Raw genomic sequence first — 12,883 nt, 5'->3', positions numbered from 1 at the left:
ATAAAATCGATTTGTCTGCACATTATGACTTACTAAACGACATTACCTGAAATTTTCAGGCTAAATTGTTTTGTTTTTCTTTGCAAATAAGATGAAGTATATTAATCATATTCTCATTTTGTCAGTCAGTTTTATTTGACACAGTCAATCAGTTTGTTAGTCAGTGAGATAATCAACCAGTTTTATTGTGAGACTATCGTGCAGACGATAGTAGCTATTAGAAATCTGTTTACAAACAATTTAGACTGCAATAATATCTCGGCCCATGTTCTGTTATACAGTGTCAGCTGCGGGTGCCAACCCGCTTCCATTTTTGAGCTGCATAGCACGCGGGTGCGCGCGAATACTTCGCTATACGAATGGGCATTCCTGGCGAGCGCTTCCCAAGTCTCTTCGCCGGCAAATGCCTATTTTCAGCAGCAGCCACCAGATTTAATTTTTGTTTTTTTTTTCTGTTTTGGCTGGAAAATGTGCCGCTGCTGCAAAGTTTTCCACGCAGCCGACGCATTTTTCACTGCCTGGCAATATCGGTAATCATCAGCAAAAGCAAAACACAAAAAAAAGTCAAAAACAAAATAAAATCGTGTTGCTGCCTCTGCCGCAAGTGGCAAGTGGCAAGTTGCCCGCTGCCTGTTGCCGGCGGCTCTGTTGACCCGGCCCGGCCAATTATGCGCGGCGCGGCAAGTGGTGAAATCGATGAAGATGCACAAATGCAAACGCACTCGTCTAATGGTCAATATGGTGATGGTGATGGCCCCTCTTATGTACGATATGTGGCCCGGACAATTATGGCCAAGCAGCCAGCAGGCAACAGGCAACATGCAGCAGGCAGGCAGCTACAGGTGGGTTGTGGCCTGCGATTCGGCTAACGAGCTGTGAACGTGATTATAACTGCCAGGCCGACATATGAAAATTATGTTCAAAATGCTATTTGGCCGAAAAAGCAACAACAACAACAACAACAGCAGCTAATACAATGGCCAAAACAACCAGAAGCTGAATTCAGATTAGGCAACAGACAGCCCCAAAACAAGCATAGAGTGAAAATATTTGCTTTGCATTGATCTGTTGCAGTTGTTGTTGCCATTGTTGTTGCCATTGTTGTTGTTGTTGTTGTTGCAACAGTTGTTGCTGCTGTTGGCGCATTGTTTGTTAATGTTGTTGCCTCGCCGGGCATGGTCAGAGCCAATAAAATATGAATTTGTCTGGCTGCCTCGTTTGTGTGTGTGTGTGTGTGTGTGTGTGTTTCGTGTTGCATTAGGAAGTCAGCCAGAGCATTATCTAACGGCAAATGATAGCCACAACAGGTGGGTTTCAGTGCAACAGCGGGGTCAAAGTCAAATATAGTCCATGAATATTATTAGAGAGAGCGCATACTCAATAAAATATTGAAATGCATAAAAGATATTTGCAGCTCATTTGCATTCTTTATGTGGCATATCCTAGTCAAAGACAATATAAAGACTAAGATGAATAATGCTCTGGCTTTTCACTTTATTGTCATTGCCCTAACGATTTACTGAGCAAACGAAACGGAATTCAAAATTTTGTGTTGAGCTGAAGTATTCTTTCTCAATTTTCAATTATTAATAAAAGTAAGAACTGCAACGTATGCTTATTTAATTAATCTCGCTTTACACTTTCTGCAGGCCCTCAATTGGCAAACCGATCTCTGCTTGAATGCATCACAAACAATAGCCGCAATGTTGGGGCAATGTTGCATGCAACCTCGCACAATGCTCATGTGACTTGTCAACGCTTCCAGCTGCAGCGGCAGCAACAACGACACGAAGCTCCTGCTGAAGATTTGCAAGCACTTCACAGCTCCGTATCACACACAGATCAAAGCGGAGCTGCCGCAGCTGGTGTGGGAATCAGTTGCGGTTGCAGTTGCAACTCTCGAGGCAGGCGCTAAACGGTGGCGGGAATTTTCATTGCACATACGCCCCATTGCCAGCCTCAGTGCCGGACACCGCCCGACAACGACCACGACGACAGACGACGGACGACGGACGATCAATCTATCGGTTCGTCGGTCGGTCGCCGTCGTCTTTGGCTCACTTGTTTGGCGCCTTGGAGCGTTTTGTAAGAACATAAATCCTTCAGCTGTTAGCAACACGGCCGACGCTGCCGCTGCCGCTGCCGCTGCTGTGGACAGCATTTGAATGCGCCTCCTGCCCTGTGCCAAAGCCAGATCCAGTCGCAGTCGCAGTCGCAGTCCCGGTTTTAGCTGCCCATGGCCCGGACACTTTTTTATTGCCATAAGTGGCAGGTAATTATGTCGCTTGCCTGATAAATTACATTGTTGACAACGGCAGGCAGAGCTGCGAGTGCCGGAGGCAGCAATTTTTGGACATCAAATCTCGCCATTTATGTCGGACACATATAAATCCTAGACTTTCATTTCTTTCCTCAATTTCATTTGACACACGATTATTTTGAGCCCTAGCGAGTGGGCTTGTTGTTTCTTTAAAGTAAATTTCCGTAGTTTTCCGTTCTTCCAGCTATTTGCCAAAAATCAGATAAAACATAACTAAAGTATGACATAGATCAGAAATATATTTTATATTTTCCCCACACAAATTAAGCACTGAAAATATTTAATAAGAACTTTATTGTAGGAGAGTAAGACAAGAAGCCTGGGAGGAAATTAAGGATATGCGACTGATATTTATTGATAGCTATCGATTTTTGGGTATTGAGTAAAGTTCCCGAAAGTAAAGCACAACTGTATCTTTAAATGATATATGAAGTATCCACCTTAAATTTAAATCGTCCAGCTCTTAAAGTCTTTCACAGAGTCGTTAGACAAAGATATGGAGAGAGTGAGATAGAGAGAGGAAGAGGAAAAGAGCGAGAGGCTTAGCTGGCTTGACAGCCGAAAGTATATGTATATATCTTGATTCCTTAAAGGCTAGCCCTTAACCCACTTGATATAGCAATGCAAAACAGCCGGCAATTAGTTTTTGGCGACCTCGAAACAAGTATTTAAAATAAAGTGTCCAAATATTCGACCAACTCATTCGAGTTGCTCGAATGGCGACCACAAATAAAGTCGCTCGTGAAGGTTTTCCATCTGCACCCTCGCCGGGCTGCCAGCTGGACTGTGAGGGGGAATACCAGGCGCTGGCGATTGCATGTCTGCGATAAGGCGTGTGCCGCCGCAGCAGAGCTGGACAAGATCAATCGACTGGGCCTCGCGGGCCGAGTCGAGCCCAGCGGAAGAAGAGACTGAGCCAAGTGCGCCTGATATCTGTGAACACGGTAGCTAACATGCTTAAGTTTAATTAATGATAAGAAATCTGTATCTAAGGACGTCACCGCCACACGCTCCCGACACCGTAATGAGCAGATCTCTTCATGGCCAGGAATTCAGCTGGTATTGAGCAGCCAAACAGGCGGCGATGCTCGGCACAGAGCCAACCAGACCAGATCAACTTTGCTCCGGCTCCGGCTCCATCGGCATCGGCATCGGCATCGGCATCTCAATATCATGTAGATTTTTGCTAATGTGCAGCCTGGCACCGACACCGGCGCAGCAGACGTGGCGCACAGAGTCAATCTGCTGCTCTCATACTCGCCATTAATTAGTTGAATTTATTAGATGGGCATCTCGACGGCAACGCGCACTCGTACCATACGCCTGGGAATTTTTTGAATCCCTTGCATTGCTCTTCGCACTAGGCATATGAAAAACAGAATACAACAAAAAAAAAGTGCTACTACCCAAAACCGGAACGGACTAAATGTACGCATCTCCATTCGGCAGACGGCATTCGGTATTCGGTATCCAGTATTCGGCATGCCATGAGATCGGAGCCAGGTTGCGCAGTTTACGACGTGGCTTTGTTCATGTTGCGGCCATCGAATGGCACCAAATATTTTATCTGCTGTGGGGGATTAGTCGGACTTCGGCTGCATATTAGGAGTAATAAATGGCCGTATTTTGTGCCATCCAATCTGGCGCTTTATGTGCGTGTATTGACATTCGATTGCTTCACAGATTGCCTTATTAGCAATTGAATAAATTCTAAATAATCGACACATTAAGCGAATGGGCCACTAATCAATCACATGTTTGCCTAACTAGTTAGTTTAAATCCTGTTACTTAAATTAAACAAATGTTGCCGCAAGAAGTTAAAAAGAGGAGGAGGAAGAGGAATTTAATAGGGATATATTATACTAGCAGATATTCCCCGGTCTTTTATTTATTTATTTATTTATTAATGGTCGACAAAACGAGTGTCTTCCTCATTATGCAAAAGATTGTACAATAGAATTATTATATGCTAAAAGCCTAGTTAAAGGATACAATTTTCTAAATAGCATCACCGACCGATGGAGCTGTTTTATTTGCCAGTCCGGCCAGCTGTGCCCCTTTTCACAACTAATTTTGTCAGTGACGCTATTAGAGCCTACATCTAAGCAGAAAGTTGTAAGTAGAAAAAAAGTGATCTCAAGTAAAATTAAAAATAATCTTAATTTGCTATATTAATAAAGAAAATACAATAGATAGGAAAAAAGAAAGTAAGAAGATTGTTAATAAAGCTAAGTAAAGTAAAGTTAAGTAAAGCAATGTAAGTTAGATAAAGAGTGTTAAGTAGATAGGACAAGGAGAAAAGTAATGGGAAATCACCGACACGGTGGGGGAAAATTTTTCAGCCTGTCCGGCTAGCTATGCACCTGCTCATAGCTGGGAATGGTCAGCGACTTCCCGAAGGTATCCTGAAACCAACGATTTTATTAGAGGTAGAGACAGTTCGGTAGAGAAAGCGTGATGCAAACTATTATAATTTTTACATAGCACGCGAAAAGAATTGTGCATAGCGTAATCTGTTGTGCACGTAAATAGTAATAAGGGGCAATAATTTCTGGTTGGTCTAGCCGGAACAGGGAATTGAAGATGCCCTAGCAGAAAAGGAGAATCTATGTCGCCAATAATCAACTTATGTAGAAGGACAACACCGAGAATTGTCCTACGGTTGGTTAACGACGGAAAGTTGAGAAGAAGCAGTCTGCTGGAGTAGGACGCCACCGAAGATTAGGGTCCCAATTTAAACCTCGTAAGGCAAAAAAGCAGAAATTGCTTCTGAACAGATTCAATACGATCCTGGCTATTGTTAAACTGTGGAGACCAGATGCAAGAGCAGTATTCAAGGATAGGGCGAACAAGAGAGATGTACAGAAGTTTTGTTATAAAAGGATCGTAAAACTCTTAAGACCATCGTTTAATGAATCCAAGTACACCTTTTGCCTCATTAACAATGGTATCTATGTGAAGACACAGAGCTTAGAATCGAAAATAACGCCTAGATCCTTAACTGTTAGTATACGTTGCAAAGGGATATTGTCGATTGTATAACTGACAAAATAAGGTGTAGTACGATTAAAAGTCATTCACATACACTTTAAACAATTTAGATGCAATTGATTGGCCGAACACCAAAGTTGCATAGCGTTCAAATCGTCTTGTAGACGAGAATGATGTAGGGGATTAGTGTGTGATAGGATAAGTTTTATATCCTCCGCATACATGAGTACACAGGAATGGGATATAACAAAGGGGAGATCATTTATAAAAAGAGTAAAGAGTAAAGGTCCAAGATGACTACCTTGAGGAACACCAGAAGTAACGTGAACCCGTTTAGAGGTAGTCAGCCTCAGCATTACTCTTTGGGTCCTACCTTTTAAAAAAAGTAAAATGTCATGGTGCACAGAGTCAAACCCCTTAATGAAGTCAGTGTAAATGACATCAGTTTGCATTTTCGAAAAGAAAGCATAATTTATCAAGGAAGTAAACTCAAGCAGTTTGGTCGTAGTTGACCGATTCTTTACGAATCCATGTTGAACAGGGGAAACAACTGATTTGCAATCGAAGTGATTATTTTTTCAAATAATTTAGGAATAGCAGAAAGTTTTGCAATGCCCCTGTAATTTTGTATATCAGACTTCCCACCTTTCTTGTGAAGAGGAATGATATAAGATTCTTTCCAAAGAGATGGAAAGACAGAAGTTTCAAGGGATAGATTAAAAAGCTTTAGCAATGGATAAAAAAGGGAAGAACTATACTCCTTGAGTAGACAACTAGGAATATTGTCCGGCCCAGGAGAGTAAGAAGATTTTAAAGAGTTTATAGCTAATAGGAGAGAGGAGTGTGAAATAATGGAGGGAGGTATGTAACTAGCGGAAGAAATAGTATAAGGGTAAGAATTAGTATTAGAACAGAATGAAGAGTAAGTTGATTGGAAAAAATTAGCAAAGAGGTTAGCAGAATCAGTGTCATTGCTAGCTTTATCCATACCAAGAAAAAAAGAAGATGGCAAACTTGAAGATTTACGCTTCAAGTTTACATGGCCATGGCATGGTTTTTTCTTACATTTCTAGATAAATGCCTTTCCCTCGGTTTCCGTAGATAATTAAAGTCCACCCATACTTTCTTAAATTACAAGCTTTCGTTCACTAAACTTTTGACCCACAGTTTTCATCCAGGAGCGGTAAACTTTCCGAAAATCGTACCACATAAAATCTCGCAAAGGTCTTTGAAAATAAGTTTGAAGGCGATCAGATGGCAACAAAAACGTGGATAAAGCCCCTTTTTTGAATTCCCTGAATCACATAATCCTCATGTTCTTACGTAAAGCTTAGAAATTTAAAACACAAAACTTAAAACTTGTCCAAAAAACATCATTTGAACGTAAAAAGTCACCCACAAATGTTTGGACTCATATTTTTGACAAGGAGGCATAGATTTTCCGAAAATGAAAGATACATCAAATGAATTTGAAAAACGCCTTTCCAAATTTTTTTAATGTGCACATCCAGCACAAAAGATACTTTGATCAATAATCTGTCAGATAGTAAGTACAACTAGTTTTATATATAGATAGATATATTTGGGAGGGGTCGTTCTTGAATTCATGAGAAGGGCAAAGAAGTTACACTAAATCTGCTGTGCCTTGATCTTCTGACAGTCATTCTGTTAGGACAAACAGTTTTATATATAGCGATAGGATAAAAAAATCAAACCACTGAAGCGGTCAAATTGTACGTGAAATCATGAGAATCGCAAAGAGGGGCGATATTTAAAATAAGTATTGTTAAGAGTTAAACTAAATCTGTGTGTGAAAATATAAGACCACGCTCTGAATTGAACTCTTATCCATTCAGTATAAGCGCTTCTCTACATATGGATGAAGAAGTAGCTGCAATTACTGCTGTCTCATTCGTTTAATCACTTTTAAGAAGTTGTTGAAAAGAAATAAATATATGTGTCGCATTTGCCGTTTGATCGTTTTAATTCATTAAAATGTTTTTGCACATTTGTCCAGCCAAGGATTTGGTTTTCAGATGCGAAGATGTGAAGATGCGCATTGCGAACCGGTGGCTGCATAGTTTGGCTGCCCGCCGACCAATTTTTACAGCAATTCAATGCGGAACTCTGGCAACACGATTTTGTCAACCTCTAAGGTGAGTTGCCGCCGCCGTCCGAAGCAATTGCCTTTGCGGCAATGCCAAAAATTTGTGGCACAGCCAACAAACTGAGCTGCAGATTAAACGACGCCCAACTGTGCGATTACTTAAGCCAGATATACGATACGTACTATATGGGCCATGCGAAACAAATAAATATTAACACACTTAATCCAAGTCTCAAAGACTGCTAGAAAATGTTAGAGAGAACAATCCAAAAAGTTTATGTTTGCGTTTAAGGATATCTTCAAAAAAAAAATATTTTTATTTTTATAGAAACTTTAAGCTAAGTTTCAAAGTGAATTTAAATAGATAAAGTTCAATGAGAAACGAAAGTTATGATTTATTCAAATATAAACACAGTCTGAAAAATTTAAAAAAATTTAATTTGAATTAAAATTTATTCAATGAGAAAACAAAGAAATATTTAGATAGTTAGTCCAAGTCTCAAAAGCCCCTAATAAGTTCCAATACAAAAGCTAATGTTTGCGTTTAAGCAAATCTATTGAAAAACAATTTTAATTTGTTCACTTATTTATTATTTATTAATGCTTGACAAAACAAGTGGCAATAATTTGGCTGCGACGTTTTTAAAGTCCACAGCTCAGAAGAATTGTGTTTGTAGTGAAAACAGATTTCCTACATAAGAATTGAAATACTATTAAGTAACTATATTATTTTAGAATGTCAATAAATTAGAAAAGAGGCAGAAAATCGGGTATAAGAAATTAAAGAAATTTAAAATAGGCTAAAATAATAAGGTATAGATATATTGATGGGAAATCACCGACCCGGTGAGGAATATTTTATGGCCTGTCCGGTAAACTATTTTCCACTCATAGTTGGAAATGTTCAGTGAGTTACCGAAGATATCCAGAAATGTGTAAATGGAGTTCTATGGAGAATACGTGGTAGAATCTTTTATAATCATTGGACAATAAAACGAAAGAAGTTGCGCAATCCCTAGTCTGTCGTGCACGTAGGAATAAACAAAAGGGTCTATAGAGAATAGAATACCCCTAACAAAAAAGAATAATCAATGACGCCAATAATTGCCGAGGATTATCCTGCGGTTGGCTAAAGAGGGAAGATTAAGTAGCAGAATCCTGCGGGAATACTGTGATAATTGAAGATTAAGGTGCCAGTTTGAGACTCGTAAGGCAAAAAGTAAAGTAGTCGTAACTTAAAAAATATATAATGTCATTAGAGAAGTAAATGAATTTCAATAAGATACGGATAAATTATTTTATGATAAGAACAAAATCTGAAATTATAGAGTTTAAAATTAAATAAGTGTCTTAATGCACAAATACAGATCGAGTTAGGGCCTTAATGGAAATGGAAATTTAATTTAGCTGATATTTTTTAACAATTACTAAAAATAAAAAATAAAAAAAACATGCTTGCTTAATGCGCATATTTGCTGAAATACATTGAAGAAGTTGGAGATCAAATCAGTTGCCTTTTACAAAACGCATCCATATCCATCAGAGACACCTGAACGTTTGGCAATTAGTTGAGGCCAGGCATAAATCAAATAGTTAATAAGCATCGAGCTGCCCAGCTGCCGAGCTGCTAGCCAAACCTGATGCCGAATACAATAGCTGACCAGAGAGAGAAAGAGCGAGAGGGAGAGAGGCAGTGAGAGAGAGAGAGAGAGAGAGAGAGAGAGAGAGAGTCAGCGCTAAGCTCACCTACAATGCAGATTGAGGGCTTTCTGGTGCAGGTGCAACAAAGTTGGCCAACTGGGCAGATGATCGGCAATTCGTAAGACGGAATGCGAAACCGAAACGTAGCTCTGGACCTGGATGGGGGCTCGGTAATGATGCCAAAGTGGTTTCACTTTTTTAAGCATCTATGCATATTGTGCATGCGGCCCAACCTCTCGGCCTGCCGCAGACTATTTAACAATTTTTACTACTACTAAAAATTCCAACAAATACAAAAAGGAAAGAAAAAAGAAACACGGCTATTGAGATCTCGTCTCGGCTCGACTGTTATTTGTAATGCGGGCGTTGCAAAGAATCGCGGGTTGTAAAATCTGGCTAATGGCAAGTTTGTTGCAAAAGCGTTAATTAAAATACATTTCACAGACATACATACATATGAAGAAATTGCGCACACAAACAGACAGACAACATTTGAAAAAGTCCATTAACTTTGTTGCCGCCAACTTGACATTATGTGGTAAAGTAGAGAACTCTCATGTGAACAATTGCACTCATTGTTACACGAATTTGGGCTACTTTTGGCCGATTGACAGTTTAGTCTATCAGCGTCTGGTAATCGCTGCAATTGTGCCCCGTTTTGGTTAGCAAATGAATAATAATCCTTAATATGGAGCACACAAATGCGTTCGCTACAATTCTCATAAAAGGCTCGCCATATTGACATTTAATACCAAATTGCATTTCGTGTTTTTATTCGCTGAGAGCCGGTCATGACTGCATGGGAATTACAAATATGAGCAACGTTTTCTGTTGTGAATGTGAATCATCTTGGAGATTCAGCTGCTTAGAATGGTGCCTGATATCGGTTTCCTATTTGGGCTTAACATGAAAGCTTTCAGGTGCATTAGGAAGTGGATTTAGTTGGCTAATCTCAAAACTATGCAAGTTAATCAGAAGACTTTAACTACAGTGTCTTCTCTTAGTATACAATATATACACATATAAGCATACTGATACATATAGGAATGTATCCCTTTATATAAATCTGTTTCTTCCGACTTATTGACTAATTTGTGAGCAAGCGCACAGCCCCAAAACCCAAGGGGAAGCTGAAGCCCGGTGATTTTTCAGTTTCCACCCGAATGTGTGGATTATGCGTGGAAAACTTTGTATGAAACTATTTGGTTTAAGATACGATCGGGATCAAACTCATTTTATAAGAACTTATCGATCATTTATTTGAATAGTATTTCATATTTCTGACTAAATTCAACCGTCCTGGTTGCAAATGTGAGTAATGGGTTGCATGGGTAAATATTCTGGCTAAAGACAACTTTTATGCCAGCTTTTGATATCATTCAATCGACCTCTAACTTGTTTTAAAGTATCTATGTAAAATATAAATCGAGGTTCAACAGATGACTTAAGACTCCCACGGGAGAAAAATTGAAAATTAAAATAATCCTTAACATTTAGAGCAAAAAACTTTGACCGGGGCACGGCTTTGTAATACTCGTTAGTAGTAATAACAAAGCTTGTGTGTAGCCAGTGATCGATTTCGTAAGTAGATCTCTTTGTGAGAAAGAACTAATTCATACACTGTGCGCTAAAAGGCAGTGAACACTGACTAGGCTACTGCTGAAGTACCCGCAGTTCTGGGTTCAGGTAAATAGGCAATCGCTGCAGGCCGAACTGCTGGCAGGCACTGTTAACAAGCCGCTAATGTTGCCCGTGCACTGGGGTTTTGGGGTCCAAAGTGCGTGCATTTTCACAATGTGGAACATGAGTTTTGCATTTGGCCGTTGCCATTAAAATGAGCGCAAATTAAATGCGGGTCGGCAAAATGTTGCACAAAATTAGCACACACACACACACACACGCTCACATGCACGCACAGACACACACAAAATTGCATGCGGTGTTGCTGTTGCAGTTGCAGTTGCAGTTGCTGAGTGACAGGCAGAGGGGCAAGGCAAAGATTATGCTGCCTGCGCTTCGTGTGTTGTACTTGAATGTTGCAAGCAAATTATGCTGGCATTGACACGCCAGACGCTCCAGCTTTAGCTCCAGCTCCAGTCACCGCCACAATTCCAGCTGCGAGCTGCCGATACTCTGAGGTGCCACCGGCCGCGGCAGTTTCCAGTGCCAGTGGCAGTGGCAGCCACAGCAGCTGTGGCAGCCAATAAAAACGCGCATTAGAAAGGTAGCAATTGCCTGTGGTCAAGATTAAAAATCAGAACGTGAGACATTTTACAAAATGCTCTTTGACTTTCGCTTGGACAGCATGAAAAGCCTTGAGATCCACACAAACTGAACATTTATCTATTGTTGAACACCAGCTCCGATCAGATCAGCACTTAATCTCAATCATTGTTCAACATTCTCACAATTTTCACCTGCTGTCACTTCTGATCATTTAATCTGTATTAAGAGATCATTTTCCTTTTCTTTTTATCTCATACTGAACATTGGTTTTGTAAATAGGAAACAAAATTAGATCAAGGCTACAAATATTATGCATCGGAGTTAACACATATCCAAGCGATAAAACAAGTAGAGTGCTGGTTAATGTCAGAGCAGTAGAAATAAAGAACAAGAACAAGAGAGAAAGAGAGAGGGAGAGAGAGAGAGAGAGAAAAAGCATAGCAAAATTACTTGAATTCAGGAGAATCGCAAAGAAGGGCGACAGCTTAAAATTGCTCCTCTGCTAAAGCTTTCTAGCACCATTTACGAAACGGCTCAATGCAATTTCCCACACATTTGCGAAATGCTGAACCCAAACCTAGTACCCAACCCAAATGTTGAATAGAATTTTGTGTGCGCTGCCGAAAGCGTATCAAAGCTGGCTAAAAGGCAGCCACAATTGTCATGGAGCGTCCATTCAAATGTCACAAATTGTTTGCCAAATCGCGCATTGGACATGAAATAGTTTCGACAGTTTAATTTGCCAGCCCCAACGGGCCGGGCGATGCCAATTGTTGCCGGTGGCTGGCGTTTGGCGGTGACTTTTGGTGACTTGCTGGCTACCGTGAAACACCTACCAAATGCCTTGGCCATTATTGATCGGCAGTTAAGGCAGCACACTGTAAGGCGGCATGCAAATGCATGCCTAAATGCCTGCTCCATCTGTGCATTGCCGGGGACAAGCTACTGCTGGCGATGCATCCGATAGATATGAGCGCGGCGATAACGTTGACATTCCACCTAAATTTATAATTTTTCGCCGGCTTTTTTCCCTTGTGCGCCAAAAGCTTTTAATTTTTGCCGCCAATTCCGTTCACATTTGTCGTCTCTGCCGTCGGCCTCTCAACTCTCGAGCGGATTTGTCATTCGTTGTGCTTGTCGCCAGGCATAATACATAGGGATATTACATGTACTTCCAACCAGGCCGTCTGCCTATGTCTATTTCTATGTCCAACATTGCAGTGTATTCAATATCTGCCATGATCATTACCATAACTGATCTTGTTTTGCCATGGCGACCACCCGCCTGCCCACCCTCCTCTTTCGGCTACTGTTTGTATACTTTACCCACTAAAAGTGGCTAAAGAGGGTGTTACGTTTTTGGGTAAAAGGTATGCGACACGCAGAAGAAGACAACGCGACTCCAAGGGTATATATATTCTTGATCAGGACGGTAAGGTAAGTCGATCTACTTAAGTCCATGTCTCCGTCTGTCGATATTCGCCTGTAGCAGAAGAAGTTCATTTTGCTTTTAAATGGTTTCTGAAGCGCAACTTGA

Source organism: Drosophila virilis, chromosome 3, assembly GCF_030788295.1.
Source record: "Drosophila virilis strain 15010-1051.87 chromosome 3, Dvir_AGI_RSII-ME, whole genome shotgun sequence".
NCBI lineage: Eukaryota > Metazoa > Arthropoda > Insecta > Diptera > Drosophilidae > Drosophila > Drosophila virilis.
Note: the sequence above shows the minus strand (reverse complement) of the source record.